The sequence below is a fragment of the Topomyia yanbarensis genome, chromosome 2, assembly GCF_030247195.1.
Source record: "Topomyia yanbarensis strain Yona2022 chromosome 2, ASM3024719v1, whole genome shotgun sequence".
NCBI lineage: Eukaryota > Metazoa > Arthropoda > Insecta > Diptera > Culicidae > Topomyia > Topomyia yanbarensis.
In genome coordinates this window covers 143,820,858-143,833,949 of record NC_080671.1, presented here as the reverse complement: position 1 = coordinate 143,833,949, position 13,092 = coordinate 143,820,858, and the positions used below count along the sequence as shown (strand labels likewise).

The following is a 13,092-nucleotide window of genomic DNA, read 5'->3' as shown; positions in this document are numbered from 1 at the left end:
ACGATGCATGGCGGATTCCTTTCTCGGGCATTGTGGTGGGAAATTTGTGCGTCCAGTTCTGCACGACGACGCTACATCTCGGAAAACCTTGCTCAGAAACTGATAAATCCAATTAATCCAACTAAAACATCTGCGGATCAAACAGTAACAACGATCACGGCAAGTGTTTCTAACCAGCAACTACAACAACGAAGCGAATGTCAGAGAAGACGGACACATAATAGCGATTCTTAAGAGCTTGAGCTTGTGCGACCACCCCTGGCTGCTACTCCTTTATCGACCTGGACTAGCTGAAGTTGCACAGGGAATAAGTAGATAATTAGGCTTGGGAGTAGCGAAACATATTTTAATGTGCAACTCCTGGTAATCCTAAAGTGTTATTGATCAATACTGGCGCCAACCAGGCCCGAACGTAGATCGCGGAAGGAGAGGGAAGGAATGGTTAGTCCGATTCTTGCTTTTGCCAAAGGCCCGTATATATTAATGCGCACTCCACAAGTTTCACGGGAGGAGGATATTTGTTAGTAAGTATAGAAGTATCTGACTAGATAACGATATGAAAGACGTGACCACAGATTTTTTCACCTCAGAAAAATCAACGAACTCGGCTAGAATTGAACTCAGGCCAACTGGAATGAGTTGCAGTCACGCTTACTACTCAACCACCGGTGCCGTCCATAATAGCGATTCTTAAGAGTAAGACACAAACTAGAACCACCGACTGTGAACAGCATAAAAGCAGTACAGATGAGGACATAACCGAGTACGAAAACGTAAAAGAATAAGGTAGATCAATTAACCCCCAAAATGCGGCGAAGATCGCAGCTAATGCTTCACCACCAAGGAAAAGAATCTCGACACGCAGCAGCAACCCGCGTCAACAAGATACAATTCAATGTTAAATGGATTGGATTTATTGTGATCTTCCATAAAACCTTTCTGTCTCGAAATTCCAATTGGTTTTATTGCATTGACGGTTTGCGGTTGTAATACCAAAACGTCAGAGGGCTAAGGACGAAAATCGAGGACGTGTACTTGGCTGCAGCTGACGGCGACTACGATATTTACGTTCTAACAGAAACTTGGCTTGATGATCGTATTACATCTGTGCAGCTCTTCGGGGATGGTTACATGATTTATCGTGCGGATCAATGCGATAGCAACAGCATTCACGGTCGCGGCGGAGGAGTTTGGTGTGAATAGTTCACCATGCATTGAAGCTGTTTGGACGAGGATTATCATGTCGATGAAGTGCTACTTTATCTGTGCTGTTTACATTCCTCCAGAAAAACGTCTTAATTTCAATATTATGCAGCTCCATGTAGGCTCTATAGAATGTATTTCTACTCTGACAAATGCAAATGAAAGTACTTGGTGATTTCAACCAACCACGATTTATGTGGGTAGTTTCTTTGCATGGATACGCTTACCCTAATCTAATCCTAATCCTCCCAGGCATTTACTACTGGACGGGATGGCTTTCCACGGACTAAATTAAATAGGCACGATTTCCAACCACCTATCTCGTTTTCTGGACCTCGTCTGCCTGAGTGTTCTATGAGTGAAGCTTCTAGTGTGATCGTTCCTTTGGATAACTATCATTCCGCTTTAGAGATAACAAATGCGAAGAAGCTTTAGTTGCGGATCGTCGTAATTGTCGCCAAACTGATCTAGCCACATTGCGCCGCTCCCTGCTGTTGATCGACTGGAGTGTACTACTTGATCATGTGGATGTAGATGCTGCCGTTGACTTTTACAACCGACTACTGTACTGACTGTGTTGAACCATCCGTGCCTAAATGCCAACCTCCTAGGAAACCTCAATGGTTTAACGCCATACTTCGGAATCTCAAATGTACTCGTGCCAAGGCTTTTCGTGCGTACACAAATCGACGATGTCATTTTCTCAAGCGTTTCTTTGCAATAGCCAGTTATGAGCATCGCAGTTACAATAAACTGCTGCACAAAGGATATGTGAACCGCATTCAACAAAACTTACGAAGAAATCCGAAAGGCTCTTGGTCTTTCGTTGACACGAAAAGATAAGAAACTGGCCTCCCATCTAAGATGGTCTACAATAGTGAAATACCGACTGCGACAAAATGCTCACTATTTTCCAGTTACTTCTCGAGTGTTTTCACGACTGATGTGCCATCTGTTTTCGAGCTCTAAGATGCGGTTCGTGCTGTTCCCGTTGATGCTGTGGATGTATTCACAATTTCAGAACAATCGGTTCTCTCTACAATTCGTAAAACTTAATCATCGTTTGCTCCAGGACTAAGTTCTATGCCCTCTGCTATTCTGAAAAAAATGTTCAGATATTTTAGCGATCCCACTGGCACACCTTTTCAATATGTCACTTTAGCAGTAAAAAATTCCCAATGAATGGAAGTGTTCGGTGATGTTTCCGGTGTACAAAAAAGGTGACAAATGCAACATCGAACTTTATAGGATCTTGTGGTGGTTTCAGTTAAAACCAATGAGAAATAATTACGTTATGGATATTTTTGACTACTTCGGAACGGTAGCCATTAGAATTTGAATTGCAATAAAAATCTCTTTTTTTTCGTAAACGGAACTGATTCTTACTCTTTTAAATGTAAATGCATTTCTGGGCTAGAATATTGGTTTTGTACACAGTTTATTCAAAGTATAACAATTAATTATTGAAATGATTTACTATCTATCTATCAATCTATCTATCTATCTATATACAGAGTATTTGGTTCATGGTTAAAAACCTCTCGAAAGGTGATTGACTGTCATATTTGGAGAAAAAAATTCTTTCTACAGATAGCATCAAATCTCATCCGTTACAAAGTTATTGAACTTTTTGTGTTAAAAACTTATTTGTCTTAAAATACCTTTAGCTTAAAAAGTATACTTTGTATTTCAAATCTTTTTTTTCCGTTGGGAAGGTAAGAAAATTTCACATTTAGTGATGCCCTCGCATGTTTCAGCTCATAAGTTTAAGTGACCTTATCAAAGTAATTTATTTAAAATTTAACAATTTTGAACGATTTTTTGTTCATTTCTCAAAAATCTTAATATTTAACAGCATTTTAATAATTCAAATTGTAAGTCTTGAAGAGCTGCATAATTTGTTCTTTGACATGAAACCAGTGTTTCAAATAAACTACACATTTCACACCAAGGAGCCTGTTTCCAAAGGAGCGGTGGAAACCAATCATTGTTATGCACGTTTCTGGGAGTGAGTAAAAAAATCAAAGCAATCAAAGCGGGTTTTGACTCTTATGCCGATTTCGGCTTTAGATCAGAGTCGCCCTAGGTTCGCTCTAATATTTACAAAATCCATACAAAAGTGACAGCTCAGAGCGAACCTAGAGCGACTCCGCTCTAAAAACGAAATCAGCATTAGGCTTTCACTCCTGGGTTTGGCTCGACCTGTCCACTTCGGTTTGTGATTCTTGTTCTGTTGTCGCTTATAGACCTAATTCAATTTCAAACTTTGCTAACAGCTCTTCAAAATTTGTATGCTTAATTTTTCAATTATCCCAGCAGAAGGTACAGGGTGCGCCAGCTGGATGTATCCTTTTGAACATTGAACAACTCCGCCATTTTGTAGCCGTTTTCACAAGTAAACAAGCTTTTTAGTACATTTTTTTCCATTTATTATAAACGAGGTTTAGAATACAACGTCGATTAAATGACCACCCCCATTTTATACACAAATAGCAGCTCTTTTGCGGGCATTTTGCATGACATTGGACAGCATGTCGGGTTTAATCGCAGCAATTTCAGTTCGTATATTAACTTTGAGTTCGCCAAGGTACTTAGGTTTGCTAGAAAACACTTCACTTTTCAAGTAATTCCACAGAAAAAAGTCTTGCACCGTTAAATCCGGAGTACGAAGAGGCCATTCCAAATCACCATTTATTGAGACAACGCGTCCTGGTAATTTGCTCCCCAAGAACTTGATTGCGGTGTGGCAAGATGCCCCGTCTTGTTGAAAATAGAAGTTTTTCAGACATTTTTTCTGCATTTGTGAACAGACAAAGTGCGCCAAAATCCAACGGTGGCGTGCGTTGTTGATGGTCTCTCGCTCTTTGAAAAAATAAGGACCGATGATTGTTTTGGGGCACACTCCGGCCCAAACAGTTACTTTCTGGTCGTGCAGTGGTGTTTGATGTATAACGTGTGGGTTCTGTGTCCTACAAATTCGACAATTTGGTTTATTTATTCCGCCGGAAAGGGTGAAGTGAGCCTGCCATATTTTTTACGATAAGCACGCACAGTTTTCACTATTGAACGATCGTTTTCAATGTAAAGCGCTACGATTTGCGTTCTTTTGGTGTAAAACGACGTTCTTTTGGTGTGAAATGGCTTTTAACTAAAATGGCACTAAATGATGTTTCAGAAATGTGTTTATCTGTCAAAATCGGCTGGAAAATGGCGGAGTTGTTCAATGTTGAAATAGGATACATCCAGATGGCCCACCCTGTATATATTGAAACAAGTCATTTGTTTTCAATTTAATTTTCTTTAAGGTTAAGACATGTGAAAGCCTTGTTGCTAGGCACCGACGCGCTTGTTTACATTGAGAAAAAATGAAATTCGAAGTGAAAATTCAAACGCACAAATAAGAGTTTTTGGACATTTTCCTTCGGTCATTTGCACATTGGCAGAAAATTTGAAGTTTAGTTATTAAACGATTAAAGTTTCGCGGGCGTTTTTTAAGTAGTGTGTGATTAAAGTGCATTTGAAAAAGTGTTCTGAAAACGGGAAGAAGAAAAATAAAAGCGTTTGGAAAAGAAACCCCAAGTGAAGAGGGGTGATATTTTCGCACAAAATAGGAACTACAGATGGAATTCCGTCTAAAACTCGGGTTGATTGTATAGACAAATGTTCTAGCTTCCTTAAGTAGCAGTTTCGTGGTACACCGGCAAGGTTAGTGTATTGAAAAACGTATTTTTATATTAGGTCATGTCAGATACATGGTTAAGCAGGGGAGAGAGGTGTGTGCGGCGTAGAAGCTATATTGTGGCTCGCATGTACAATGTCCTTAACAAATATATTATTATAACAATAATAACGGGCAAACATATCTCAAATCCGGTGTAAAAATGTTTCTGATGAAGTGATGAAATCCAAAAGTTCAAATGCATAGTGGAAGGTTGCAAAATAGGTGTACTATTTATTACTACAATGGCCTGAGCCTAGCCTAGTACGATAACAATTGAATGCTGACCTTCGAGGTCTATCGAAAAGAAGCTTTCGCCATGAATTGTGCCAAGGATCTGTTTTGCTTTTGTGCTTGATGAAATGAAAATTGAAAATTTAAATTGAGGTCGGGCTTTTAAACTGTATGCTGCAATTATAATCTAGTAACCTGTTTTCACTCCTTGGCGGTTTTCACTCCTCAGGAGCCAAAAAAACCATGAGTGACGATATCGTGGATTTTAATGATTTATCAAACTATGGTTTTTTCAACGCATGCTGATTGGAGCGATTTTTGAAACACTGCATGAAACACTTATCTTTTCTTGTTTTCATGTGTTTGGGTTATTGGATATTTTTATTTTATTTTCACTAATACCATCTGAAATTGAAAAAGTATGGCACTTATTGTACTTTTTTTTCTTGTCATTCGCAAGCTAGGAAAACTTTACAGAGAAACAAGTATTAATATCTTTCAGTTAAGTGAATTTAGTATTCTTTTGGAAGTAAATTAGTTAGTAAGTGTTATTATTAGCATTCTCATTAATTTTCTTAAAATAGTAAATAATAAACATCGCCATTATTATTATGGAAATAGTGCATCTCAGCAAGTTCTACACTTCTTTCTGTGGTTCCATTCAATTATATTTTTTTTTTTGTTTCGACGCAAAATCATTTTTATCACATCGTTTCACATGCACAAACAACGATTTCTAATCCACTACATTTGTGGTGAGGTCATGCTGTGTTAACTATTAAATTGCAGCGAAATGAAAAATAAAATGCTATAAAGAATGTTAAGCTATAGAGAATGTCAAGGGGCACCACATGAACAATAGTAACGATAAATGTTGTTGATTAATAATTTTTTCCGTCGTCAACGTAAACTGTCCCTGGCAGCACTGCTCCATCGGAATCCAATCAGACTAATTGCAATAACTTCAGTTCTAGAGCTGATCCTTGTCACTGGTAATACTCAAATTAAAGGCATTAATCACATTAATGAGCCTTATTTGTTTTTGTGAGCAAATCTCGCCTCAATCAAAAGTTATAGTTGTTTAAAAACGCTGTTGTCCACAAACAACATGGTCATGAAAGCGTTATGAAAATTAACAAAAACCTCCTAAAAGCACCAATTTTTAACTACTTTACAACTAAAAGGTAATTAAAACTAATTAACTGAGCGATATGAAAACACCATTCAATAGGAAAATTTTTCACCTTTCGAATGGAACTAAAAGATTTAAAATACAAAGTATACTTTTTGAGTTAGAGGTATTTTAAGAAAAATATTTTTTGTTGAAATATTATACATCCAGATGGCGCAGCATGTAGTATAGGAGTCGTATGTTTAGCTGACCTTTATTGGCTGCATGTCTAATTATTGTGTTGTTTCTTTCTTTGCTGTTTCTTATAGGAACGCATTAACACACTCGTAATTACAAATGTTCTAGCATACGCGAGATACAAACGTCCACGTGATAATAGGAACGCGCACAATAACATACAAACGTTCGAGTCTTTCGCGATAATAGAAGTCCGATGATAAAAGCGATCAATCACGCATTCCTACGCCCATGATCTCGCAATCATGAAACCATCCCTATGATTAAGTTAACGTGTTAGCGCTTACGAATTTTAAGCGCCAACATACAAACGCCCGCTCTCACGATATCATGAATCGTACACGTTCGGCAGCTCCCACTCCAAAATACCAGTTTATAAACGCTATCTTAAGCGCCAACATACAAACGCTCACTCTTACGAAATCATGAATAATTCTTGTCCAGCAGTTCCTACTCTAAAATACGGAACTTATACTTTAGATAGCAAGTTTCAGGGCACCGGAACTCGGGACTCCAGTGAGAACTGGTAGGTCAATTGCTCAGAAAAACGGCTCATGAGAACACTCAAAAACCTTCGCGAGTATGCAAACAACTACATGCTTATATTAACGATATCAACCATGCGAAGTCATTCACACGCTACCCTGCGCGGCATCCGCGCGAACACTTCCGCCCGCGATCATTAACGCACACCTACGCCCACGATCTTGCAAACATGACGCAAACACCCCGCTGATTAGGAACGTTATAGAACTTCTAAATTGATTAACACGGTCTGAAGTGCGAACGTCACGTCCGGAAGACACACAGTTATAAAATTGAATCCATACACGCGAAGTTACATACACGCTGGGGGTGGGCGTAGCGTAGTTGGTAAATCGATTAACTTGTACGCAGCGCACCTGGGTTCGAGTCCCGACCCCGCACATAGGGTTAGAAATTTTTCATAAGAGATTTTTCTAACCCGAAGAGGTGAATGACCTTATGGTTAAAACCTCTATAATCGAAATAATAAAAAATACACGCTAGCACACGCGATATACAGCGCCCACGCGATCGAACATGTCAACATATGAACGCTCGAGCCCTTCACGATGCTACACAAAGACGAACATGCCATCCTCATTATCCACGCATGTCTATGCCTAAGTATTCGCAAACACAGAAATACCACGATGATTTAGTAAACACTACAGCACTTATAAGTTGATTAACACAATTTCAAGTGCAAACAAATAAAACTATTACCACAAGTTGATCCACTGGCTGCCTGGTCCTGCTCCAATGTCGTAAGGGCGTTAGAGGTGTGCGCCGCCGCGCCAAGCCGCCGATTTCAGGTAAACAGTGCTCAGCGCACCGACAATTTTTACCGGAAATGGGCGGCGTGTCTGGGTTTGTTTTGACAGGAGAAATATGGCAGTGTTATTAACTTTGTAATAGACCACAATCAAGTTCACCCAGAATTGAGGCCGACAATCTACGGCACTTGTTTTGATGTCTATGTCCATTAGCACTCATTGCCACAGAAGTCTGCTAGCACTTTATCAACGGCGACCTGAGCAGCAAATGTCATCCATAGACTTCGCTTACTTACTTGCTTATTTTTATTATTATCCATAGACTTCGCTTACTTACTTGCTTCTTTTTATTAACGTAACTTCAAATATATTTCATTCATCACTAAAACTCACGTACAGTGATACCTTTCCATATAAAGTTCTGACAAAATTATAAAAATTGGTTCATATAGCAAAAATTTCGTTTTAAACTTGCTAAATAATAAAAGAAATAATCACCAAACCACTAATTTTAAAAAAATTAATCCATTGTCATATTTTTCCGAAGATAATGTATCAGTTTCTACGCTATTCAAATGGTTATCGACTTTGGGCAAACCCCGCAGTCTGTAATCGCAACCAAACATCACACGAATTGTAATTTAATTGAAGCACATCATTATTAACTGATATCGTAAATATGTGCCCAATAGATATGTGTTATGTGTAGCAGTAGTCCGTTGACATGGTTCTTTCTTAGGATGTGTAACAAAGGACCACATGTTTGCTTTTTGAGTTTTGAAAATTGCATTTTCTATGTTCGTGAATTTCAAGGCTGCGTATGATTCGATTGATTAGGCCAAACTATAAGAATTGGTGGTTTTGGTTGGTACATTGGTAAGGCCTGTTTTATTTTTTAATCAGGCACTCTTATTTTTGTAGACTTTTGCGAAAAATTACTGCAGTGTTTGGAACGACTGGATTATAAAAAAAAAGGTTTTCAGATGTGCAGCTTTGAAAAAATGTTTGCTCACTATTAACCTTTTAATCGAATAGGTGAAATCATTTTCATAATTCTCATTTTCTTTGTTCGCAGATTGAGACTGAACGTTTCTACGCGTACAACCATTCTAAATCTAAAACAGACGAAGCATTTCCAGAACCATTGTTTGTTCAGAGCATCAAAACGACAGCGAAGACAACATCATTAGCGCCTAAAACAAATCGTAGTGAAGCACACACTCACACAAACACACACACATTCATTCACGCTATCCATCGACGCAACGGGACATCTAATCGCCATTCAATCTGGTCGTTCGTCGCACTGCATCGCATCGCAAATTCATCTAATCGTCGTCTAGCATTATTCTCATCGATACTAGTAAGGAAGGATTATCATCAACTAGCGTTCTGTATAATTAACACAAATACAATTAATCGGAACCACATTGAAAATCATTGTTAACATCGTCAAAACTCCAACGTTTCCAGCGCACCATTTTGATAATTGTGAGTATATCATGTTTTGCAAAGTTTATTTTTAGAGTTTAATGATGTCATTTGTGAGCCTGCTCCGAACCGGTATTTGGTCATGTTTATGTATCTATCACATATATATCCGGTTGAAGTGGTCGCAGGACAATCCGATTGTTTCGTCCATAATCGCAAATGTACGGTTCGCTTAGGCAATATTTTGTTCTGTGCGGCAAGGTTAACCGACACGTGGACGTTCATGTAAATGAGCAGTATAGGGACAGAAACTCAAATTATTGACCAAGTATTCAATTCATATTTATTGTTATATTGCGTGTGACTGTCAATATTGTTTTCTATTGACTATAGGCTATACCCTACTAGCTAGATACGCCTATTTAGCTATGGTTTATTGACATTTTTGACGATTATACTAATTTCGAAATGCATTGCTATAAGAGTTACTAGTATTGTATCATAAAAATCGTTTTTTCTTTAATTACACCGAATTAAGGTATTAAAACCCATCACTTTCAGCGATGTAAAGTTCTTTGCTATCAAACAGAAGCACAAGGCATCACAGTTCATTAATCCCTCATAGTATTGAAGACGCTTGGAAATTCGTCTAAACGATAATTTGAGCTATTGTTAACGTTTTATTTCACATTGCGTGCTTCTTCGGATTATCTGTTTCGTCGAATCGTTTATCTATAGCTTTGTACCTATTCAAACAATATTTCCAAATTACGTGTTGGACTTGATTAATTGCCTAAGAAACAGCAAGCTAACTATATAAACCCAAGACCCAACCGCTCGTTAGCGTTTGCTGATGGTTCTAAGGAAACAATTAGTCTGCACTGGAAAGGGTCCCGCTATTATTATTATTGCACATACATACAGCATACAACATGCACGTGTACTATGAAATCGATGGTCTACCCGTTAGAATAAGTGGACTAGGGAAATAAATACAGGCGTATTTAGGTAATAACTTCTTGATCGCAGTGTCCTTGAGCTGGTGGCAGTGTTTATTTGAGCGGAAGTTTACCTAGTGTACCACTTTTCTATGACAGCTGTGGAAGGATATACAACCATGCGAATCTCATTAACATGTTATATTATATTAAGCAACACACAGGTGCTCAATGTACACTGAAAAAAATTACTCCCAGAAAGCAAAATGAAACAATTTGCTGTTACTTTGTCAAATTTTAATTGCTTTTGATTGAAAATTTGGCTGATAACCGAAATAAAAATTTTGATTGAAAATTTTATTTCGGGTATCAGTTTTATTTTAATTGTTACCACAGTAGTGTCTTTTGGACCCACACATTATAAAACTTTGTAATGTTGCTTTACTCGTCATTCGTTTGACAAGCGGTACTGACAGAAAAAATGCTCATATATCACTAAGGAATATTGAAAAGAAATTATTTAAGAGTTAGGCGTAGCAGAAATATTGACAGTAAACGAATTATTCTTTAGTGTATTACCAGCTCGAAAATATTGATTCCATAGAATTCAAATTGGATTGACGTATTGAAGCAGTCTTGTCAATATTTGTATTGACAAGATACTTGCATCTTTATATTTAACTAGCTAATACCCATCACGTGTTGCAGCGACTTTCAACGAAATAGGAGGAAACACAATTTGTCCGAAGCGCCATCTGGCGGGCAGATAATCCCCAATCAACGCACACAAACACGCTCCATAATAAATGCCTAGTATGTATAAATTTTTGCGGCAATCGGTTAAGCCGTTTGGAAGCCCATCAATCACATACATAGAAACATTGACTTTTATAAAAATTTGCCTCTCAATTTTTTCATTTCCAAATAATATTTTTTCGGTTTAGCAGCCAAAAATAATCGACACGTATTTTTTATTCAAATCATTATAATGGGTGTTAAATAAAAAATGAGAATTATTTCAATACTTTTCTGTAATTATAGTAAAGAGCGTAAATTTTTTTCTCCAAGAGAATTACTCTCTGGACTCCCTAGAAATGGGTAGCATGTTTTTTTCTGCTCTGGTGCTGTCAGTTCAAGATGGCGTCGAAACGCAAGCACTCCGCGAGCGTGTTGTACGGTTTTACGAAACACATGGGCACCGCAGAAAAAAGTCTATTGTAGAACACTTTCGAGACAAAAACGTGCCCGTAAGTACAGTTTACCGGATCCTGGCACCCTTGAGCGTGGAGCGGAAGGCCGGTAGCGGGATTTCAAAGCCGTGGTTTAGGCAGAGCAGTCTGGCCATCAATAAACAAGTGTACCGTAAACCGGGGTGACTTTGATCACTCGAAACTATTTTTGCAGATTGCTTATTGAGCCAGCATAGTCTACTGGATCATTTAAGTTTGAAATGAGTTTCACTTTAAGCTTAAAGAATACTGATTTGATATACTTTTTGAATATATTGTTCGATTTTTGGGTACAAAAACTAAAAAAAATCGAAATATTACTTTACCTTATTTTTACGAAGCTTCGTAAAGTGTCTATTTTTTATACAACAAATAAATCTTAGATTTTAACAAGAGTTATAATTTCCAAGAGAGTTTTTATTTTTTTTTAGAATCGGATGTGCCAAATTGATTTTTAAGAGCTTGCTTATTTTAAATCATTTTTTGGTGAAACTAGTTCGCAATAATTTCAAATTATTTCAAGCTTTAATTAGAGTTATTTTTTTATATTCATTACTCCAACGTGTTAAAATGGATGAAACTTTTTGATAATTGATAAAGAACTTAAATAAAGCAAATTTAGTAGTTAAATTTTTTTACAGATTCTTTTATTCTAGTTGAATTCGAATTATACGAATTTTGGTTACTCGAATGCTACAGTATATAGTAGTACTTTTTACAATACCAATTAACAGATTAACAATGAGCATCTTTTTAGAATTAGTTTAAACAACCATTTGAATGAAAAACATTGACATCAAGAACTTAATGTGGGTGAACATGCAGGTTATCAATGTCACCCCGGAATACGAAAACGGATTTTAAATTAAAATCATTTTTGAAAAAATAGTAGTGCGCGGCAAATTTCAGATAAAACCATCCAATCTTGTTCTTTATACATCAGTACATGGTTTAAAAATATTAAACTTGAAGAAAATGTGTTGCGCCTAAAAATATGCGATGATCACTTCAAAAAGTGATCACCCCGGTTTACGGTACCAGGAGTAGTGTCTTAAGAAAATTCTTCTGCCGTTCTTAAAGGAGCATCATGCGGATGGGAAGTACGTCTTCTGGCCGGACAAGGTGTCTTCCCATTACGCCACGAAGATGTTGGAGTACCTTGAACAGAAAAAGATACCGTACCTGCCGAAAGAAAGGAACCCGACCAACATGCCGTCCCATTGAGTGAGGATTTTTTCGGCTTCCTCAGTGCCATAGTGTACAAAAATAATTGGCCAAGGATACGAAGCAGTTGACCACCATCGCGACTAGGTTGCGTCGTAAGGCTGACCAGGGCCCCTTCTCTAATATTCATTGACGTTTTTTGAAGAAAAAACATTGTTTTGTATTTTATAAAAAATACTGAATTCGTTTTTTTTTTGTTTTTAACTACATGACTGAACAAATTCTCATTTTTTAGTGAACACCCGTTACACTGGTGGAAATGAGTACCTCAGAGTGTCATGACGAACCCTACCGACTAAAGCTTGGCTAACTGGCAGTGACCACAAATTCGTACATCACGCAAAATGCCACGGCTCCCTTTCCCCGATAGGGGTGGGGAACCCTCCCCTTAGTCGATCTCTTCCCAGCTACATGAATTCCGGGGACGTAACAGACCAACAGGCCCTAC

At 37.8% G+C, this 13,092-nt stretch overlaps 1 protein-coding gene across 4 annotated transcripts in view; it reads left to right on the top strand.

Moving 5' to 3' along the window:
* LOC131681615 (PRL-1 phosphatase) overlaps positions 1–13,092 on the top strand; it is a 199,398-nt gene that overhangs the window by 162,583 nt on the left and 23,723 nt on the right. For 3 of the 4 annotated variants that reach the window (XM_058962514.1, XM_058962517.1, XM_058962513.1), the window contains exon 3: positions 8,898–9,313. The exons of the other annotated variant lie outside the window; for it this stretch is intronic. The gene's annotated coding sequence lies outside the window, so the exon portion shown is untranslated. The remainder of the gene's footprint in view (positions 1–8,897; positions 9,314–13,092) is intronic. 4 annotated transcript variants of the gene reach the window in all.